This window comes from Gossypium hirsutum, chromosome A01 (genome assembly GCF_007990345.1).
Source record: "Gossypium hirsutum isolate 1008001.06 chromosome A01, Gossypium_hirsutum_v2.1, whole genome shotgun sequence".
Taxonomy (NCBI): Eukaryota; Viridiplantae; Streptophyta; class Magnoliopsida; order Malvales; family Malvaceae; genus Gossypium; species Gossypium hirsutum.
In genome coordinates this window covers 43,193,380-43,217,329 of record NC_053424.1, presented here as the reverse complement: position 1 = coordinate 43,217,329, position 23,950 = coordinate 43,193,380, and the positions used below count along the sequence as shown (strand labels likewise).

The 23,950-nt window shown below is 37.0% G+C and overlaps 1 non-coding gene across 1 annotated transcript; it reads right to left on the bottom strand.

Annotated features, from left to right (window-relative positions):
• Nucleotides 1-8,480: 8,480 nt before the first annotated feature.
• Nucleotides 8,481-8,587, bottom strand: LOC121207850 (small nucleolar RNA R71). Its single transcript, XR_005902964.1, has one exon. It is a non-coding gene; the product is annotated as a small nucleolar RNA R71 (small nucleolar RNA).
• Between the last annotated feature and the right edge of the window lie 15,363 nt (nucleotides 8,588-23,950).

The following is a 23,950-nucleotide window of genomic DNA, read 5'->3' as shown; positions in this document are numbered from 1 at the left end:
GATGGTAAAGCAAGTCGATATGCTACTGGTCCTATTCTTTCAACGATCTTATATGGCCCGATGAATCGCGAACTTAACTTTCCTTTACGTCCGAAACGGAGAATCTTTTTCCACGGTGACACTTTTAGAAACACTCTGTCTCCGACTTGAAATTCAATCTCTCTACGTTTCAAATCTGTATAGGATTTCTGTCGATCTGAAGCTACTTTTAAACTGTTGCGAACCGTTTTCACTTTTTCTTCAGTTTCTCTGATTAATTCAACCCATTGAATCTTTTTCTCACTCAATTCAGTCCAATATAGAGGAGTTCGACATTTGCGACCATACAAAGCTTCATACAGTGCTATCTTTATACTCGTTTGGAAACTGTTATTGTATGTGAATTCAATCAATGGTAAGTATTTTTCCCAACTGCCCTCAAACTCTAAAATACAACATCTCAACATGTCTTCGAGAATCTGAATAACTCTCTCAGCCTAACCGTCTGTCTGAGAATGAAAAGCAGTACTGAAATTCAACTTTCTTTCTAGATCCTCTTGTAGTTTCTTCCAAAACTGTGACGTAAATCTTGGATCTCTATCAGAAATAATAGATAACGGCACCTGTGTAACCAAACAACTTCAGAAATGTACAATTCAACTAATCTGCCAAGTGAGTAATCTGTACATATCGGTATGAAATGAGTAGACTTAGTTAGTCGATCAACAACAACCCAGATAGCGTCTTTATTTTTCGGATTTAGAGGCAATCTCGATACAAAATCCATTGAAATTCTGTCCCATTTCAACTCAGGAATCATTACAGGCTGTAGTAAACCCGATGGTATTTGATGTTCAGCTTTGACTTGCTGACATATTAAACATTTTGATACAAACTTTGAGATATCCCATGCAATACCTGACTACCAATACATTTTTTTCAAATCATTATACATCTTGGTACTACCCGGATGAACAGAAAAATGAGTACTGTGTGCTTCATGCAGGATTTTCTGAATAAGCTCTGTATTTTTCAGTATACAAATTCTATCTCGGAACATTAAACAGTCATCAGTTCCAACATGAAATTCTGAATCAGAAATAGACTCACATTGGATCGTTTAGCTTGTAAATCACTGTCATCTTTGTGATCTTCACAGATTTGCTGAAGAAATATCGGTTTAGCTTTTAATTCGGCTAAAATAGACCTGTCATCACAAATCATCAACTGGGTGTTCATTGCTCGTAATGCAAATAAAGATTTTCGACTTAGAGCATCAGCAACAACATTAGCTTTTCTCGGATGATAATCAATCACAAAGTCATAATCTTTCAATAACTCGAGCCATCTTCGTTGTCACAAATTCAAATCTTTCTATGTCATCAGATATTTCAAGCTCGTGTGATCTATATAAATGTTGCATTTTTCATCGTATAAATAGTGTTGCCAAATCTTCAATGCAAATACTATTGCAGCCAACTCTAAATCATACGTCGGATAGTTCTTTTCGTGCGGTTTCAACTATCAAGAAGCATAAGCTATAACTTTTCCATTTTGCATCAGAACACATCCTAGACCATTTAATTACGCGTAGCTATAAATCACAAATTCTTTCCCCGATTCCGGTTGAACCAATACTGGTGCTTCAGTTAATAGTACTTTCAACTGTTTAAAACTCTGTTGACATTTTTCTAACCAATCAAACTTCATGTCTTTTTTGTAACAGTCATGTCATCGGTGTCGCAATCATCGAGAATCCTTTCACAAATCTTCAACAATAGCCCACTAAGCCCAGGAAACTACAGACTTCAGATACACTTCTCGGAGGTTTCCAATCAACAATAGCAAAAATCTTGCTCGGATCAACTCTAATACCGTCAGCTGAAACAATGTGCCCCAGAAATCCAACCTCTTTGAGGCAAAACTCACATTTACTGAACTTTGCAAATAACTATTTATCACATAGAGTTTGTAACACAATGCTCAAGTTCTTAGCATGTTCAGATTCATCTAGTGAATAGATCAGAATGTCGTCTATGTATACAACAACAAATCTACCTAAATACGGTCTGAATATCCGATTCATCAAGTCCATAAAAATGGCAGGAGTATTAGTTAAACCGAAGGGCATAACAAGGAATTCATAATGTCCATACCTTGTTCTGAATGCGGTTTTCAACACATCTGACTCTTTGACTCGCAACTAATAGTAACCTAATCTCAAATCAATCTTTGAAAATGCTGTAGCCCCTTTCAACTGATCAAATAAATCATTAATCCACTATAGAAGGTATTTGTTCTTTATAGTCACTTTATTCAACTGTCTTTAGTCGATACAAATTCTCATCGTGCCATCTTTCTTTTTCACAAACAATACCGGTGCACCCCAGGGAGAATAACTCAGTTGTACAAAACCTCTATCTGACAACTCTTGTAGTTGACCTTTCAACTCTTTTAATTTCGTTGGAGCCGTTCTGTATAGAACTATGATATCGGCATTGTTTCGGTACTAATTCAATACCAAATTCAACTTCTCTAATTGGAGGTAAACTTGGTAATTCTTTTGGAAATACATCCGAAAACTCACAAACAATAGATACTGATTCAATCTTTGATTCAGACACTTTTGTATCCAATACATATGCAAGATATGCATCATAACCCTTTTTCAAATATTTCTGAGCTAACACTGATGATATCACGATAGGTAATTCATTCGAATCATCAGACTTAATCCAAATAATCTCACCATTTTAACATTTCAATTCGATAGTCTTCTGTCTACAATTCACAACTGCATCATGCATAGCTAGCCACTCCATACCCAAAATCACATCAAACTTATCAAATGGTAAAAGCATCAAGTCAGCCCAAAAATAGTAACCTCGAGTCATCAGAGGACAATTCTTACAAATTTTATAAAAAAACAAATTTGCCAAAGGGGTTCGATACTTTAATTACAAATTCTGTAGACTCATGTAAACTCTTTTTAAACACTAAATTCATACAGATATAAGGTGGGTTGATCTAGGATCTATCAATGCAACTATATCAGTATCAAAAAGAGTAAAAGTACCGGTAATAACGTTTGGCGATGATGCCTCCTCTCGTGCACGTATAACATAAGCTCTGGCAGGTGCTCATGCCTCAGATCTCACAGTCGAATCTCTTGTAGCACCTCGATTACCACTCATATTTATAGTATTTCAGGGTGGTCTCCCTCTAGAAGCCGTGTTACTCACTTTCACTGGTTGATCTCTATCAACTGTAAACTTTTTTGGACAGTCTCGGAGATAATGATCAAGCGATCCACATGTAAAGTAAGCTCTGCTCACTAATCTACATTCACCATAATGTTTCTTATTACAGTGTTTACATTTAGGCCCAACTTTTCTAACACTTCCTACACTAGTAACAGATGTCACCTGAGGTTTAGAACTAAAATGTCTTGCATTTCTATCTCTGATCGAAATTCCTATAGAAGCAGTAGAACGATGATGATAGTCTCTAAATTTCTTTAATGCTGACTGATGTGATTTGTCTGCAAATCTCTTTCTAGAATCTCTAGCCACAGCATCAACTTTTCTTTTCTCTTTGCAAAGCTCTTCGGCTTTACAAACTCATCAAACAAAACAACAAACTCTTTCAGCTCAAGAATTCCAACTAACACTATGATTTCTTCATTCAATCCATCTTCTTATCTTTTACACATTATAGCTTCAAAAGAGACTCATTCATGGGCATATTTGTTGAGTCATACAAACTCTCTTTCATATTCTGTAACTGACATACAACCCTACATCAATTCAATGAATTCTTTTCTTTTCTGATCGATGAATCTTTGGCTGATGTATTTCTTTCTAAATTCAACTTGAAAGAAATCCTAAGTGACACTTTCTTGTGGAACTACAGATATCAATGCATTCCACCATTGATACACAGTGTCTCTAAACAGTGATACTATACATTTTAGACATTCTTTAGATGTGCAGGATAATTCGTCGAATACCCAAATCGTGTTCTCAAGCCAAAACTCAGCCCTCTCAGGATCCTCACTAACAATATCTCTGAATTCCTCAGTTATTTGTTTCTGTATCTTATCAACAAGTGGTTTATTTAATCGTAGAATATCAATACCTTGAGGAACTATAGAGATTGGTTGGGGAACAGGCGGGGGTGGAGGTTGCTGAACATCTGGGTTTGTACGAATGTACTGTGTGAACACTCGTTCAATATCTAAAAGAAGGCTTCTTTAGCCTCACCCCCATGATTACTTGTCACAGGTCTAGATTCAGTAGGCGCTGTCCTTTGAGCGAGAGCTGGTGCGTTACTTTCTACATCATCCGCTACAGCTCGTTCGGGATCTATTACTATATAAAAACACATTCGAAAACGTCAAGAGCCATCACACTATCACAGTTTTATATATGGTATGTATAGCTAGACTCACAAACCTATGTTAGTCCTAGAATTGACTAAACCGTAGCTCTAATACTAACAAATGTAACAGCCCTAACTCATAACCATCACCGGAATAGGTTAAGAGGCATTACCAGACTTGTAACTCAATTCAGAATAATCATTTATCAAATGTCATCTCATTTCAATAAATATCATTCATTCACATTCAATATATACTTAAATCGGGCATACAAAGTTTAAATCATGCATTCGAGACTAAATCGGTAAAATATAAAAATTTTGGAAACTTAAAAAAATTTCAACATTTCAAGTATCACATGCCTGTGTGAATAGACCGTGTGCCTCACACGGCTAATAGACACATCCGTGTCTTAGACCGTGTGGAAATAAGGCATACATACTGACTTGTGTCACACGGCCGAGGACACGCTTGTGTGCTAGACCGTGTGAAAACTAGAGAGGTACTGACTTGGGTCACACGACCAACCACATGCCCGTGTGTCTAGCCCGTGTGCCCTTTGAAATGGCCACACACGCCTATGCATCAGGCCTTGCCAAACTGTAGGGTATACTGACTTAATTTGAAAGGGTACCTCAAGGGACACACGGCTGTGCAGCATGACTGTGCGTCACACATGGCTGAGACACATGCCTGTGTTTCTAGTCGTGTGGACAAAAATAGGCCATTTGTAAAGCCATTTTTCCACCCTATATACACAAACATTCACAAGCATAAATGACCACATTTTTAGAACTCAATAGGTAGCTAAGATAACCATTTCAATACACATTATTAGCCATATCAAAACCTAACAATTACATACCCAAATACCTCTTTAACATCATACATAATCCATCCATTTAACAACTACATTTCAAGTCTTCACTTGCATAATTTCATTCCATCATTACCTTGCCAAAAGATACCATAATTGAACATTTAATTCAACCAAAACATAGTACCAAAATAAGCCAAATAACATGGCTTAACTATACACAAAAACATACCAAAATCATGATATCAAGGAACATAACATCTTTTAAACTAGCCTATACATGCCATATTTACAAATTTTCTCAAGATCAAAAGTACCAATCAAAAATTGGATAGTGTGATGTGCAACTCCGACTTGTCTGAAACGAGCAAGCTAACGAGCCTTTATAAAGCATAGAAAAAGAAACAGAGTAAGGTTTATAGCTTAGTAAGCCCGTATAATTTAGAATTAAACTTACCATTTATACAAAATCAAAGAAATACTTAAAGTGCAACCAATTCAATTAACAAACACCTAATCACAAGTATTCATCACATGTTAGTAATTGTAAAATTACATGAAACCATCCATTAATACAATGCTTTGTATCATTCCAAAATTCATATATCATATATAACATTAACAACATTTATAAACCGTAACTCATCCGTATAACATTATTTGTGCATGTTGAACCTATTAGAAATTCAAAGGATACTGGGGTGAATAATATCAGTAATCCGTCAATTAACTCATCTGTATAACATTATTTGTACTCGTTGTACCTATTTGAAATTCAAAGGATACTCGAGTGAATAATAATCGTAATCCGTCAATTCATTATCGTTTATGTAACACCCCAAACTCGACCTAGACGTTATGACTGAATCTGGTGAAGTCACATGAGAATGTATTTAAAACTGTGTTTACCCAAAAACTATTCCAGTTACCACCTTTTACTAAACATCGATAAATATTTCTTAATACGCGGAAGCTAAAAACAAATAAAGTTATCGCGATACGTTGTAGTTTCAAAATTCATAAACAGTAGTTAAAAATCCCAAATTTAAACTAAACAGTCTAAGTCCAAAAATTTCATTAATACTCCCAGTCATAACAGTTAAAATTATAAAAGCATCAAAACCATAAAAACCAGAGTATATGTAGCAGTGGTCACCGTCGAGCCTCCGCTGTACCAATCCACCTACTGTTGGGGATTACTGATAAACCACAATTTATACATATTTTTATCCCATGCTTAGCACATTTATGGATGATTTCTCCTTAGATTTGCTGAATTCGATGCTCCTAATCCTTTAATTTCATGTTCTATACTTAGGTGAGCATAAGAGACTAAAAAGAGCGAGAAACGGGCCAAAAACAGAGAAAATGGACCAACATGTGAAATCAACATGGCCTAGACTTCCGTACAAGGGCAAACCATACGCCCGTGTAGTTCTAGTAGGCTCTAACACGGCTTGGACTTTCTTTCAAGGGTAGACCACAAGCCTGTGTCTATTAAACAACTTTGAACACGGATTGAAGAAATCAAACACGGGCGTGTCCCTATCGAGCCCAAGTTTAGTCCTATTCGGAGAAGGCCACTCTTGAGGGCTTTTAGGCATTCTAAAGCCTATTTAAACACACTAGAGGAGGATTAGAGGGGACACATGGAGTAGGAGGCAAGGAATTACTCGAAGAAAGCCGATTGATCCATCTCAGAAGCCGGATTCACCTTCAAGGCTGAAGATCTCCCTTCAATTCCCTTCAAGATATGTTTTGTTATCATTATTCTTTTGAGATGTTTTCTTTCATAAATATGAACTAAACCCCTTAAATACCTAAGGGGAATGAAACCTAAGATGGATCTTGTTATTATTATCTGAGTTATATGATAAATATTTGACTTGTTCTTAATTATAAGTTCTTAATTCTTGCTTTAATATTCCAAGATATTGATTCAAGTATTGATGTGCTTATTCAGAGGAGCAAAAGTCCCTGTCTAAGAGTAGATCTAACATAATTAAGCGGAGTTGGTTGCACGCCTAAAGATAGGGTGACATAATTTTGTCGAATTAGGGTGAAACCTAATAAGGGAATCCATAGATCGAGTTAATGCAACACTAGGGGTTTTAATTAGAAAGAGATTTCAATTAATCAACCTAGGGTTAGATGTTGTTAGTCTCGAGAGAGATAATAATATAACTTAGGGATTTCTACGGATCAAGTTAAGTGAATAAATCTTCTAATTTAGAGTCAATAACAAGTGAAGTCTAGGTGGATTTTTCCCTTTGGTAGTGTCCAAATCATTCAGTTTTCCCAAAAGTTATTTCCCCAATTTACTTTCTGTGCATTCTTAGTTTAGTAATTAGTTTAGATAAAACAAACCTCTTTAATTTTAGGCTAGATAATAAAAACAAAGTTAATATTAGTACTTTTAGTTCCTTTGGGTTCGACAATCTGGTCTTGCTAAAGCTATACTACTGTTCGACAGGTGTGCTTGCCTTCGTCGTGATAGTTAGTTAGTTTTCAAGGAGAGATCCATTATAAAAATTATAAAACTTATTGCACGTATCACATCATATGATCAAGTTTTTGGCGCCGTTGCCGGGAAACTAATATATTAGGAACACTCGATTTTTATTACTTTAGCCAACACTCAATTTTTATTACTTTAGCCATTTTACTTTTGTTGCAATTTAAATTTTTATTTTCTTTTCTAATTTTTCATTTATTCGCTTCTGACAGGTTTTTATAGTGTATGACTAGAAGAAACGCGTCGGGACTATTACTTTTTGATAGTGAGATCAATCGCACAGCTCGCAGAAACTGAAGAAAAATAAAACGAAGCCTAAGATACACAGAGGAAGAGCAAGAGGACGATATCCACACCTCAACCGAGTAGATGGCTAAAAATCAGGAAAACCTGCTGATCCAGTAAATCAGAATCCTGCTCTACGCACTATGTATGATTATGCTAAACCGAATTTAACAGGAACTGAGTCAAGTATAGTTAAACCTGCTATTGCTGCAAATAATTTTGAACTAAAACCTAACACGATTCAAATGATACAACAATTTGTTCAGTTTAATGGTTTGCAGTATGAGGATCCAAACAATCACTTGGCGAATTTTCTAGAGTTTTGCGACACTTTTAAAATCAATGGCATTTCTGATGATGCCATTTGCCTTCGGTTATTCCCTTTTTCATTAAGGAACAAAGCTAAATAGTGGTTGAACTCATTACCACGAGGGTCAATCACTACTTGGGAACAAATGACCGAAAAGTTTTTATATAAATATTTTTCATCGGCTAAAACGACCAAATTAAGGAATGATATCTCTTCTTTTGTGCAGATGGATCTAGAAACACTCTATGATGCATGAGAGAGATACAAGGACCTCTTGAGAAGGTGACCTCACCATGGGCTCCCCTTATGGTTGTAGGTTCAAACATTTCACAATGGCCTGAATCTTTCTGTGACAGCCCTAAATTGACCCTAGTCGAAAAGTGGTTTCGGGACCACAAAACTGAGTCATAAAAATAATTAACCATTATATTTGATGCTTATTATATGTATATAGGCATGTGTGAAAATTTCATGTTTGAATTTTGTTAATTGTAAGTGAATTTTGCTAAATAGGACTTGTGTGAGAAAATTTAGAAATGTGCTAGGCAAATGTTAAAGTGGCCTATTGATGCATGTTAGAAAATGTTTATCCTTGCATGTCAAATTACCCAAAACTTAGGATGGTGGCCGGCCATGCTATGGGTTAAAATGTATTATAAACATTTTATGTTAGTGTTTTATGTTAGGAATAATAAAATAAAGAACATGGGTAATAAAATAATAGTGGTTAGTAGGAGGAGAAACAAAAAAAAATTTGCTAGGTTGCTCCCCATTGCCGTGAATTGAAGGAAGAAAACAAAGAAAAAAAATGTTCATCTTTTAACATCCTTGGCCGAAAATGCTAAGAAGAAGGGGAAGGGGAAGTAAAATATTCGGCCACTCCTTCTAGTCTTGAATAAGGTATGTAATTCATGGTAGCTTTTGGAATTGTTGAATGTATTAAGCTAGTTACTAAGTCCCTTAGTTAGCCCATGTTCAAATTTTGAATCTTGTTGGTAACATGAGCAATCGGTCATGAGAAAATGTTCAAGAAATGGTTGTTGTTCATGTTATTTGGATGAGAAATGGTGAGTTTTGTTGTTTCATGTTAAAGTTAGGTGAATGATGATAGATGAGTGTTTGAACTATAAAAAGAATCATAGGTGAGCATTAGATACTAAGGGAAAAGAATCGGCTACCTTGTTATGAGCTAGGGCCGAATGTGAGTTTGGTTGTGTTTGAATATTACATGCTTGGTAGAATGGTGGATGAAAGTGCCGAATGTGGTCTTTGGTTTGGGCATAAGGAATAATAGTATGCATAGGTTTCGGCTTTGGTAGTACCTATGTAATTATAATTAGTTCATTTGATGGTTTGGCATGAGGTGATAAGTAAAAGTTTAAAGGTAGCTTAAGTTAATTGATTATATGTGTGTATGCTATTAGAAATTCAAGGAATTCTCGGCAAAAATGTGGTTAGGGGTTAAGTCATGGGAACTTGGGGGTATTCATATGTGGACCTTAAGATTTTGTACACTATGACTATGTGAGTTAGGTGTTAAATAACTTAATCATGTGTATGCATGACCAAGTATAATCGGCCACATGAGTAAAGAAATGGGTTAATTGATATGTGGTAAATGTTAAGTGTTAAACGAAATGGAAATGATATCATATTGGAATATGTATACTCGACCACATGAATGCATACATAGATTGGTGTTGCATGTATTCGGCTATAGGTAAGCATATTGATGATTCTATCTTGACTTAGATAATCGGCTAAAGGAGAATATTAGCTAATATGTTGAATTTGATTCATGATTTCATGCATATGACTCTAATGTCCAATATATATATGGACTAAGTACCTTGAATTTCTCTCGATGTTCAAGATGATTAAATCAATTTAGTTGTTAAATTAAGCTCAAGAGCAAAGGGGAACTAAATCCGATAAAGGGAAGGAAAAAGTAATTGAATAGCCGTTGAAGTCGTTCGACAGCATCCGAGGTAAGTTTTCGAGTAATGGAACTTAGTTTATGATTTGATTAAGTCATGACATATAGCATAACAAATAAACGGAGATATAATGATTCAACTTGAATTATATATTGAGGTGACTAGTTTATACTTGTGACGGGTAGCCGAAAATGGTAATGCTTGATAAGTGACTTGTGTTTGAATTCTAATTATGAAAATGAAATATAGATGCGTCATGATTTATTGATATGTGCATGAATATCCGGATGATAACCGGGCTAAGTCCCGAAGGCATTTGTGCTAGTGACTAATTCCGGGCTAAGTAGCGAAGGCATTTGTGCGAGTTACTATATCCAGGCTAAGTCCCGAAGGCATTTGTGCAAGTTACTATATCCGGGCTAGGTCCCGAAGGCATTTGTGCGAGTTACTATAACCGGGCTAAGTCTCGAAGGCATTTGAGCGAGTAGCTATATCCGGCTAAATCCCGAAGGTACTTGGTTCGGGAATGAGCGATCTTGCTGTAAAAATTTCAATTAATACGCTCGTAAAATCCCAACGATGAGGTATGTTTTGTATATGCATTGGAATAATTGATTCCTTTTAAATAGTATTCGCTCAATCGATTAACAAGCTTCCGGCCTTTAGTCAAGTTAATACCTTATGTATGAATATAAGGGTTGGAAATGTGAAGTAGGCATGATTTTGAGAATATGTGTATATGAAACTATTCGTTTAGCCATATGAATGCTATACTTCAGTTGTGCATGATTTCATTACTCAAAACTTACTAAGCATTAAATGCTTATTCCGTTTCTTTGATTCTCTGATTTATAGATTTTGGTTCGTCAGCTATCGGACTCGGGAGTGTCAAAGTCGAAGTCATCCACACTATCAAAGCCCTTTTGGTACTCTTTTAGTTGAACTCTAAAAATGGCATGTATAGGATTGCCCTTTTGTTGTTAGTCAAGTACCTTCGGTAATGTATAATTTGGATAGCCATGCGAAAATGGCTTATATATGTTTTGACCATAGCGTTATAATCATTTTTTATGTTGTTCATTGAGTGGTATGGAAATGTAGGTAACGATTAGCCATTGGAATGGTTAATCACGATCATTTTGGTGCTATGTATGACAAAACTCTAGTTGATCCATGGAAAATCATGAAATAGGTATAGTCTACCTTAAAAATAGATGCTGACAGCATCAGTGATGTGAATTTGAAAAATCACTAATAATAGTAGGAATGGAATTAAATAGCGAATATATTATGTAATCGAACCTTCATGAGTCTATTTTCACATGGAAGAAACGAAACGATCATATGAGCCATATTTTAAGGGATGTTTAAGTTTTTGTGAAACAGGGCCAGAGCAATTTCTGGATCCCCTATTCTAAATTTGGAAATTCACTATAAATTAACCAGAGATAATTAGAAGTCATGCTCTATATGTACAGATTCCTTTTCGAGTCTAGTTTCTTTAGAAACAAACGACATAAGTATTGAAGCCCTGTACAGGAAGATATCTAAGTCGTAATACATGATGGTCAGAGTAGTCAAACCCTGTAACAGGGGTGACTTTAACTAATAAACTGTACTAATTTGCTTGACCAAAAATTCTAGAAAGCAATTTGTAGACGGACATATGAGTCTAGTTTCAGGAAAAATTTACAGAATCGATTTTCGAGTTTTGGAACTTGAGATATGATTTTTAAGGTGACAGTGATGTAGTTAGCCAGCTTGTCTGGAAATTTTTAAAATGGAATGTGCAAATAAGTGAATTAAGTCCGTTAACACCTCATGTCCGACTCCGGAAACGGTCTCGGGTACGGGGTGTTACAATTTTATTGGTATCAGAGCTACGGTTTAGTCGATTCTAGGACTACCGTAATACGTTTGGGTCTAGCTATACATGCCATTATGTGTTTATTTGATAGTGTGGTGATTTCTGACAGTTAAAATGTGTTTCCTTATAGAAATGGATCCCGATCCCAACCGAACGGTAGCTGATGGTCTTGAGAGTGTAGCGCCTGCTCCCGCACAAGGGACAGCGCCGGCAGACTCTCAACCTATTGCTAGTAATCAGAATGATGAAGCTAGAAAAGCTTTTTATAGCGTGATGAATGATAGGTTCAACCAATACATTCGAACTAATACGACTGTTCCACAACCTCCATTCCCGACTAATACAACCCCGCACCTACAATACCTCCGGTAACTAACCAAATAAGGTCAAATAAGCCCCCAGTTGACAGAATCTGAAAACACGGGGCTACTGAATTTAAAGCTACGGACAGCGATGATGCCGAGCAAGCTGAATTTTGGTTGGACAACACTATTCGGGTACTCGATGAGCTATCTTGCACACCCGATGAGTGCCTAAAGTGTACTATCTCCTTGCTACGTGATTCTGCCTACTATTGGTGGAATACGTTGATTTTTGTTGTGCCCAGAGAGCAAGTAACTTGGGAGTTTTTCCAAACCGAGTTTCGGAAAAAGTATATCAGTCAGAGATTCATTGATCAAAAATGGAAGGAATTTCTTGAACTTAAACAAGGTTCCATGTCGGTTACTGATTATGAACGAAAGTTTGTAAGACTTAGCCGGTACGCTCAAGAATGCATTTCTTCAGAAGCTGTGATGTGTAAACATTTCGAGGATGGACTAAACGATGATATAAAGCTGTATGTTGGCATTTTAGAAATTAGAGAATTTGTGGTACTTGTCGAGCGAGCTTGCAAAGCCGAGGAGCTCAGTAAGGAGAAAAGAAAAGCTGATATGGGAGCAAAGGAGTTTCGTAAAAGATCTTCGGGAAAGCCCTTTCAACAGTCATCGAAGAAATTTAGAGATGATTTAGGCCGATCTAGAGACACTTCGGGCTTTTCTAGACGAGATCATGATCGACCCCTTGTGGGTACACGAGTCACTTCGGTCGCCAGTGTTGGAAATGAACGTCGAGACAGAACAGAGTGCCAGTATTGTGGTAAATGGCATTCGGGGAGTTGTAGATTCCATGACCGCTCCTGTTACAAGTGCGGATCAGCTGACCACTTTATTAAAGATTGCCCGAGATTGTCTGAACAAAATGTAAATCAAATTGGGAAACCGGGTGCTACCACTGCTCGAGGTAGACCATCTAGAAACACGGGAAATCCTAGTGGTGGTTAGAGAGGATCTAGAGACGCTACAACCAGATCTGAGGCTCGTGCTCCTGCTAGGGCTTATGCTATACGCGCACGCGAGGATGCTTCCTCGCCAGATGTTATTACCGGTACTTTTACTCTCTTTGATACTAATGTGATTGCTTTGATTGACCCTGGTTCTACTCATTCTTATATATGTGAAACCTTAGCATCCAGTAAGACTTTACTTGTTGAGTCTACTGAGTTCGTAATTCGAGTGTCGAATCCCTTGGGTCGTTATGTACTTGTTGACAAAGTGTGTAAGAAATGTCCCCTAGTAATCCAAGGTTCCTGTTTTCCGGCCGATTTGATGCTTTTACCGTTTGATGAATTTGATGTTATCCTCGGTATGGATTGGTTGACCGTACATGATGCAATTGTAAATTGCAAAAGAAAAACCATTGATTTGAGGTGTGTAAATAACAAGATAATCCGAGTTGAGTCTACGGACTTGAATGGGTTGCCAGCTGTAATATCATCAATGTTGGCTCAGAAATATGTAAGAAAGGGGTGTGAAGCATACCTTGCGTATGTACTTGATGACAAAGAGTTAGAAAAGAAACCTGAATCTGTGCCGGTGGTTTGTGAATACCCGGATGTTTTTCCTGAAGAATTACCGGGTTTACCACCTGTTCGGAGGTAGAGTTTGGTATTGAGCTTGTACCTGGGACTACACCGATTTCGATAGCTCCGTATCGTATGGCACCAACCGAGTTAAAAGAGTTGAAAGCTCAGTTGCAAGAGTTGACGGATAGAGGTTTCGCTCGACCAAGTTTCTCACCTTGGGGTGCACCAGTATTGTTTGTGAAAAAGAAGGACGGAACCATGAGGTTGTGCATCGACTATCGTCAGCTGAATAAAGTGACAATAAAGAATAAATATCCGTTACCGCGTATTGATGATTTGTTTGATCAACTAAAAGGAGCCTCGGTGTTTTCAAAGATAGATTTGAGATCGGGTTATTATCAGTTGCGAATTCGAGATTCGGACATACCCAAAACTGCTTTCAGAACGAGATACGGTCACTACGAATTCTTAGTGATGCCGTTTGGGCTCACTAATGCCCCCGCGGTATTTATGGATCTGATGAATCGGATCTCTAGACCGTATTTAGATCGGTTTGTAGTTGTGTTTATCGATGATATTTTGGTCTATTCGAGAAATGAAATCGATCATGCTGAACACCTGGGATTAGTGTTGCAAATTTTACGGGATAAGCAGTTGTATGCTAAGTTCAGTAAGTGTGAGTTCTGGTTAAGAGAGGTTAGCTTCTTGGGACATGTGGTATCTGCATCGGGTATTCGAGTTGATCCGAGCAAAATTTCAGCCATACTTAACTGGAAGCCTCCGAGAAATATTACTAAAGTTTGGAGCTTTTTGGGGCTTGCTGGTTACTACAGGCGCTTTGTAAAGGGTTTCTCGATGATAGCCACACCAATAACGAAACTACTTCAGAAAGATGTTAAGTTTGAATGGACAGAAAAGTGTCAGAAAAGTTTCGATCAACTGAAAACTTATTTGACTGAAGCTCCAGTACTAGTGTAGCCCGAATCAGGCAAAGAGTTTATCATTTATAGTGATGCATCCCTACTTGGGTTGGGTTGCGTATTGATGCAAGAGGGTCGAGTTGTAGCTTATGCGTCGAGACAACTGAAGCCACATGAGAAAAATTATCCGACCCATGATCTCGAACTAGCTGCCATCGTGTTCGCTTTGAAAATATGGCGACATTACTTATTTGGTGAGAAGTGCCATGTATATTCGGATCACAAAAGTCTCAAATATTTGATGACTCAAAGAGACTTGAATCTGCGACAAAGACGTTGGCTCGAGTTGTTAAAAGATTATGAGCTTGTCATTGACAATCACCCGGGAAAGGCTAATGTGGTTGCGGATGCTTTAAGTCGTAAATCACTATTTACTTTACGAGCGATGAATGTACACTTGTCTGTTCTATTCGACAATGTGTTAGTAGCAGAATTAAAGGCCAAACCATTGTTGATTCATCAAATTCGTGAAGCTCAGAAAGTCGATGATGAATCGGTCGCAAGACGGGCTGAATGTGTTTCGAATATGGAACCAGAGTTTCAAATTGATGATGACGATTGTTTGAGGTTCAGAAGTCATTTGTGTGTTCCAAGAAATTCAGAACTTATTTCGATGATTCTGAACGAAGCTCATTGTAGCCGAATGTCAATTCACCCGGGGAGTACGAAAATGTACAACGATCTGAGACGTCAGTTTTGGTGGCATGGTATGAAATGAGACATTTCTGATTTTGTTTCGAAGTGTTTAATATGTCAGCAAGTGAAGGTGGAACATCAAGTGCCTACGGGTTTACTTCAGCCGATCATGATACCTGAATGGAAATGGGATCGAGTCACGATGGATTTTGTATCTGGGTTGCCAGTATCGGCAAGTAAGAAAGATGTAATTTGGGTTGTTGTTGATAGACTGACTAAGTCGGCTCACTTTATCCCCGTACGTACGGATTTTTCATTGGATAAACTAGCTGAATTGTATGTTTCTCAGATTGTGAGATTACACGGGGTACCTATTTCTATTGTGTTGGACAGAGATCCGAGATTCACCTCGCGATTTTGGAAGAAATTACAAGAAGCTTTGGGTACCAAGCTGCATTTTAGCACTGCTTTTCATCCCCAAACCGATGGTCAATTCGAGCGGATAATTCAGATACTCGAGGATATGTTGAGATGTTGCATCCTTGAGTTTAGTGGTTCATGGGAACGGTATTTACCTTTGATTGAATTCGCTTACAACAATAGTTTTCAATCAAGTATTAAGATGGCACCTTACGAGGCTTTGTACGGCCGTAAATGCCGTACACCATTTTTTTGGACCGAGCTCTGTGAAAGTAAAATTTTCGGAGTTGATTTGATTAAAGATGCTGAGCAGAAAGTAAAAATAATTCGTGAAAGTCTGAAGGCAGCATCCGATCGTCAGAAGTCGTACGCGGATTTAAAACAAAGAGATATTGAGTATCAGGTGGGAGACAAAGTGTTTCTTAAGGTTTCACCTTGGAAAAAGATACTCAGATTTGGCCGTAAGGGCAAACTGAGTCCGAGATTCATTGGGCCGTATGAAATCTTCGAACGAGTTGGTCCAGTTACATATAGGTTGCTTTTACCCCCTGAACTTGAAAGGATTCACAACGTTTTTCATGTTTCGATGCTTCGACGTTACAGATCTGATCCTTCGCATATAATTAGTCCATCAGAGGTTGAAATTCAATCTGACTTGAGTTATGAAGAAGAACCGATTCGTATCCTAGCTCGTGAAGTGAAAGAGTTGCGAAACAGAAGGGTTCCGTTAGTAAAGGTGTTATGGCTCAAACACGGAATTGAAGAAGCTACTTGGGAAACCGAGAACTCTATGAAAGAATGATACCCAAATCTATTTACCGGTAAGATTTTTGGGGACGAAAATTTCTTAAGTGGGGGAGAGTTGTGACAGCCCTAAATTGACCCTAGTCGGAAAGTGGTTTCGGGACCACAAAACCGAGTCATAAAAATAATTAACCATTATATTTGATGCTTATTATATGTATATAGGCATGTGTGAAAATTTCATGTTTGAATTTTGTTAATTGTAAGTGAATTTTGCTAAATAGGACTTGTGTGAGAAAATTTAGAAATGTGCTAGGCAAATGTTAAAGTGGCCTATTGATGCATGTTAGAAAATGTTTGTCCTTGCATGTCAAATTACCCAAAACTTAGGATGGTGGCCGGCCATGCTATGGGTTAAAATGTATTATAAACATTTTATGTTAGTGTTTTATGTTAGGAATAATAAAATAAAGAACATGGGAAATAAAATAATAGTGGTTAGTAGGAGGAGAAACAAAAAAAAATTTGCTAGGTTGCTCCCCATTGCCGTGAATTGAAGAAAGAAAACAAAGAAAAAAAATGTTCATCTTTTAACATCCTTGGCCGAAAATGCTAAGAAGAAGGGGGAAGGGGAAGTAAAATATTCGGCCACTCCTTCTAGTCTTGAATAAGGTATGTAATTCATGGTAGCTTTTGGAATTGTTGAATGTATTAAGCTAGTTACTAAGTCCCTTAGTTAGCCCATGTTCAAATTTTGAATCTTGTTGGTAACATGAGCAATCGGTCATGAGAAAATGTTCAAGAAATGGTTGTTGTTCATGTTATTTGGATGAGAAATGGTGAGTTTTGTTGTTTCATGTTAAAGTTAGGTGAATGATGATAGATGAGTGTTTGAACTATAAAAAGAATCATAGGTGAGCATTAGATACTAAGGGAAAAGAATCGGCTACCTTGTATGAGCTAGGGCCGAATGTGAGTTTGGTTGTGTTTGAATATTACATGCTTGGTAGAATGGTGGATGAAAGTGCCGAATGTGGTCTTTGGTTTGGGCATAAGGAATAATAGTATGCATAGGTTTCGGCTTTGGTAGTACCTATGTAATTATAATTAGTTCATTTGATGGTTTGGCATGAGGTGATAAGTAAAAGTTTAAAGGTAGCTTAAGTTAATTGTGTATGCTATTAGAAATTCAAGGAATTCTCGGCAAAAATGTGGTTAGGGGTTAAGTCATGGGAACTTGGGGGTATTCATATGTGGACCTTAAGATTTTGTACACTATGACTATGTGAGTTAGGTGTTAAATAACTTAATCATGTGTATGCATGACCAAGTATAATCGGCCACATGAGTAAAGAAATGGGTTAATTGATATGTGGTAAATGTTAAGTGTTAAACGAAATGGAAATGATATCATATTGGAATATGTATACTCAACCACATGAATGCATACATAGATTGGTGTTGCATGTATTCGGCTATAGGTAAGCATATTGATGATTCTATCTTGACTTAGATAATCGGCTAAAGGAGAATATTAGCTAATATGTTGAATTTGATTCATGATTTCATGCATATGACTCTAATGTCCAATATATATATGGACTAAGTACCTTGAATTTCTCTCGATGTTCAAGATGATTAAATCAATTTATTTGTTAAATTAAGCTCAAGAGTAAAGGGGAACTAAATCCGATAAAGGGAAGAAAAAAGTAATTGAATAGCCGTTGAAGTCGTTCGACAGCATCCGAGGTAAGTTTTCGAGTAATGGAACTTAGTTTATGATTTGAGTAAGTCATGACATATAACATAACAAATAAACGGAGATATAATGATTCAACTTGAATTATATATTGAGGTGACTAGTTTATACTTGTGACGGGTAGCCGAAAATGGTAATGCTTGATAAGTGACTTGTGTTTGAATTCTAATTATGAAAATGAAATATAGATGCGTCATGATTTATTGATATGTGCATGAATATCCGGATGATAACCGGGCTAAGTCCCGAAGGCATTTGTGCTAGTGACTAATCCCGGGCTAAGTCCCGAAGGCATTTGTGCGAGTTACTATATCCGGGCTAAGTCCCGAAGGCATTTGTGCGAGTTACTATATCCGGGCTAGGTCCCGAAGGCATTTGTGCGAGTTACTATAACCGGGCTAAGTCCCAAAGGCATTTGAGCGAGTAGCTATATCCGGCTAAATCCCAAAGGTACTTGGTTTGGGAATGAGCGATCTTGCTGTAAAAATTTCAATTAATATGCTCGTAAAATCCCAACGATGAGGTATGTTTTGTATATGCATTGGAATAATTGATTCCTTTTAAATAGTATTCACTCAATCGATTAACAAGCTTCCGGCCTTTAGTCAAGTTAATACCTTATGTATGAATATAAGGGTTGGAAATGTGAAGTAGGTATGATTTTGAGAATATGTGTATATGAAACTATTCTTTAGCCATATGAATGCTATACTTCAGTTGTGCATGATTTCATTACTCAAAACTTACTAAGTATTAAATGCTTATTCCGTTTCTTTGATTCTCTGTTTTATAGATTTTGGTTCGTCAGCTATCGGACTCGGGAGTGTCAAAGTCGAAGTCGTCCACACTATCAAAGCCCTTTTGGTACTCTTTTAGTTGAACTCTGAAAATGGCATGTATAGGACTGCCCTTTTGTTGTTAGTCAAGTACCTTCGGTAATGTATAATTTGGATAGCCATGCGAAAATGGCTTATATATGTTTTGACCATAGCGTTATAATCATTTTGTATGTTGTTCATTGAGTGGTATGGAAATGTTGGTAACGATTAGCCATTGGAATGGTTAATCACGATCATTTTGGTGCTATGTATGACAAAACTCTAGTTGATCCATGGAAAATCATGAAATAGGTATAGTCTACCTTAAAAACAGATGCTGACAGCAGCAGTGATGTGAATTTGAAAAATCGCTAAAAATAGTAGGAATGGAATTAAATAGCGCATATATTATGTAATCGAAACTTGATGAGTCTATTTTCATATGGAAGAAACAAAACGATCATATGAGCCGTATTTTAAGGGATGTTTAAGTTTTCGTGAAATAGGGCCAGAGCGATTTCTGGATCCCCTGTTCTGACTTTGGAAATTCACTATAAATTAACCAGAGATAATTAGAAGTCATGCCCTATATGTAAAGATTCCTTTTCGAGTCTAGTTTCTTTAGAAACAAACAGTATAAGTATTGAAGCCCTGTACAGGAAGATATCTAAGTCGTAATACATGAAGGTCAGAGTAGTCAAACCCTGTAACAGGGGAGACTTTAACTAATAAACTGTACTAATTGGCTTGACAAAAAATTCTAGAAAAAAATTTGTGGATGGACATATGAGTCTAGTTTCATAAAAAATTTACGTAACCAGTTTTCGAGTTTTGGAACTTGAGATATGATTTTTAAGGTGACAGTGACGCAGTTAGCCAGCTTGTCTGGAAATTTTTAAAATGGACTGTGCAAATAAGTGAATTAAGTCCGTTAACACCTCGTGTCCGACTCCGGCAACGGTCTCGGGTACGGGGTGTTACACTTTCGACTAGACAGATGATTGACGTAGCTGCTGATGGGGCTATCAATAATAAGACACCTGAGGACGCTTATGAATTTATAGAGGATATGTTACTGAATAATTATTAGTGGCAAGTCATGAGGACAAAGCCAACGAAAGCAGCCGGTGTTTTTAACGCCGATTCGGTCACTATACTCTCTAATCAGGTAGAACTTTTGAATAAAAAATTTATGGTTTACTTAGCTCTTCACAGGTTCACCCAGTAATGCAATGCAATACAAATGGAGGTGGAATGAGCAATTCAAAATACCTACCTTATGGCTACAACATGGAACACGAGCAACTAAATTTTATGGGTAATAATCTTCGACCTCAAAATAATCCTTATAATAGCACTTACAATGCAGGTTGCAGGAACCACCCAAATTTCTCATGGGGAGGCCAAGGAAATCAGAGACTACAATATCCTCCAGGCTTCCAACAATAACTTTACCAGCAAGAGAAAAAGCCGAACCTTGAGGAGATGATGTCAAAATTTATTTCAGTAGAGGAAACCCGTTTTTAGAACACTGGAATTGCACTTAAAAATCAGCAAGCGTCGATTCAAGGACTCGAGAATCAAATTGGGTAGTTGGATAAGATGATTTTAGAAAGACCACCAGGAAGTTTACGCTAAGATGATTTCAGAAAGACCACCAGGAAGTTTACCTAGTAACACCGAACCCAATCTAAAAGAGCATGTGAAAGCAGTTACATTAAGGAGTGGGAAAGTGTTAGCTGAATCCGAAAAGAAGCCACCACAAGAAGCTGAAACAAACAAAGGAGAGAAGGAAAAACCCGAAAACAATGACAATCCAATGCCAAAGGAATATAAACCACCAATCCCATATCCAGCAAAGTTGAAGACAGACCGCATGGATGCACAATTCAGTAAATTTCTTGAACTTTTTAAACAACTACATATTAACTTACCTTTTGTTGAAGCTATATTGTAGACGCCTACATATGCAAAATTTTTAAAGGAGCTTCCAACAAACAAAAGGAAGTTTGAAGACTTATCTACAGTGGAACTTAATAAGGAGTGCTCGGCCATACTCTAAAATAAACTGCCAACCAAACTGAAAGACCCAGGAAGTTTTACTATTCCCTGCTTAATTGGTAGTTTGAATGTTGATAAAGCACTAGCTGATTTAGGCACTAGCATTAATTTGATGCCATATAAAATGTTTAAACAACTTGGTCTTGGGGAACCTAAACCCATTAGGATGAGTATTCAATTAGCTGATAGATCTGTTAAATATCCTAGGGGAATTATAGAGGATGTACTTGTAAAAGTAGATAAATTTATATTCCCTATTGATTTCGTTGTGCTTGACATGGATGAGGATGTTGAAGTCCCTTTAATCTTAGGTCGTCCATATTTAGCCACTGCTAGGGCTATTATTGATGTGGATGATGGTAAATTGGTACTTAGAGTAGGTGACGAAGAGATTATCTTTAAAATTTATGATGCCATGAGATTTTCTAGGGAATAGGATGACTCATGTTATTTTATTGACTCTATTGATCATGCTACTCAAGATTATTTTTAGGAAATCATACATAAGGACACGTTAGAACTGTGTCTTGCCCAAGAAGAGGAGGGGGATGATAATTCTGAGATAGAACCTGAACTGAATTCCAATGAACCCTCCCAAAGACCATCAGAATATGAGGGTATTAAGGTAAACGATGAACTTAAGCAAAAACCCTCTATTGAAAAACCTCCCAAACTAGAACTTAAATAATTGCCGAATCACTTGGAATATGCATTCCTTGGAAATAACTCTACATTACCGGTAATTATTGCGTCTAACTTGCAACCCAAAGAGAAAGAGGAATTACTCCAAGTCTTAATAGACCATAAAAGGGCTATAGCTTGGAAAATTTCTGACATTAAAGGGATCAGCCCTTCTTTTTGCACCCACAAAATTTTAATGGAAGATGAATATAAGCCATGCATGCAAGCCCAAAGACGACTGAACCCCAACATGAAGGAAGTTGTTAAAGCTGAGGTAATTAAACTCCTAGATGCTAGAATTATTTATCCTATTTCTGACAGTTCTTGGGTAAGCCCAGTGCAGGTTGTTCCTAAGAAAGGAGGCATGACTGTTGTAGCCAATGAGAAGAATGAATTAATCCCAACAAGGACAGTCACAGGTTGGAGAGTTTGCATTGATTATAGGAAGATGAATGATGCCACGAGAGAAGATCATGTCCCCCTTCCATTCATTAACCAAATGTTGGAAAGATTGTCAGGACACATGTACTACTATTTTTTAGACAGACTCTCTGGCTATTTTCAAATCCCAATAGCTCCTGAAGATCAAGAAAAGACGACATTTACATGTCTAGACGGTACGTTTGCTTATCATAGAATGCCTTTTGGATTATGTAATGCTCCTGCTACTTTTCAGCGCTGCATGATGGCAGTTTTTGACGAACTCGTAGAAGACATTATGGAGGTATTTATGGATGATTTCTCAGTTTTTAGTAACTCTTTCCATCTTTGCCTTAAAAATTTAAAATGAGTGTTAATAAGATGTGAGGAAACAAACCTTGTGCTTAATTGGGAAAAATGTCACTTTATGGTTCAATAAGGTATTGTGTTAGGACATAAAATTTCTAGTAAATGGATTGAGGTTGATAAATCTAAAATTGAAACCATTGAAAAACTACCTCCCCCTAATTCGGTTAAGGCTATTAGAAGTTTTTTTAAGACATTCTGGGTTTTATAGAAGATTTATTAAAGACTTTTCTAAAAGAGCTAAGCCTTTGACCAAATTACTAGAAAAAGATGTGCCTTTTAATTTTGATCAGGAATGTTTAAAAGCATTTAATACTTTAAAGGATAAACTGACTAAAGCTCCAATTATAATTGCACCTGATTTGAATTCACCTTTTGAACTAATGTGCGATGCAAGCGATTTTGCAGTAGGTGCAGTTTTGGGACAGCGAAGAGATAAACATTTTCAACCTATCTATTATGCTAGAAAAACTTTGACAGCTACACAAGAAAACTACACCACCACGGAGAAAGAGCTGCTAGCTGTGGTTTTTGCATTCGATAAATTTAGGCCATATCTAATATTGTCTAAATTTGTCGTTTATACTGACCATTCTGCTCTTCGCTACCTTTTGACTAAAACTGATGCAAAACCTCAACTCATTCGATGGATTTTATTATTACAGGAATTTGACTTGGAGATTAATGGTAAGAAATGAGCTGAGAATCTCGTGGCTGACCATTTCTCCAGGCTTGAAAGTTCAAGTACCAAAGAGCTAGATGACGTTGAAATAAATGATTCATTCCCCGAAGAATAAGTTTTTGCTATACCTGATTCTGAGGTACCTTGGTTTGCAGACATTGCAAATCTTTTAGCCACTAACATTATCCCAAAAAGGGTTGACACATCAGCAAAAGAAGCGATTCTTTACTGATGTGAAAAACTACTTTTGGAAAGACCCTTTTCTTTTTCGTATATGTGTAGATCAAGTCATTAGGAGATGTGTTACAAGGACAGAAGCATTGAAGATCTTGGAACATTTCCATTCAGGACCGACTGGAGGATATTACAGTGGAAATAAGACTACACAT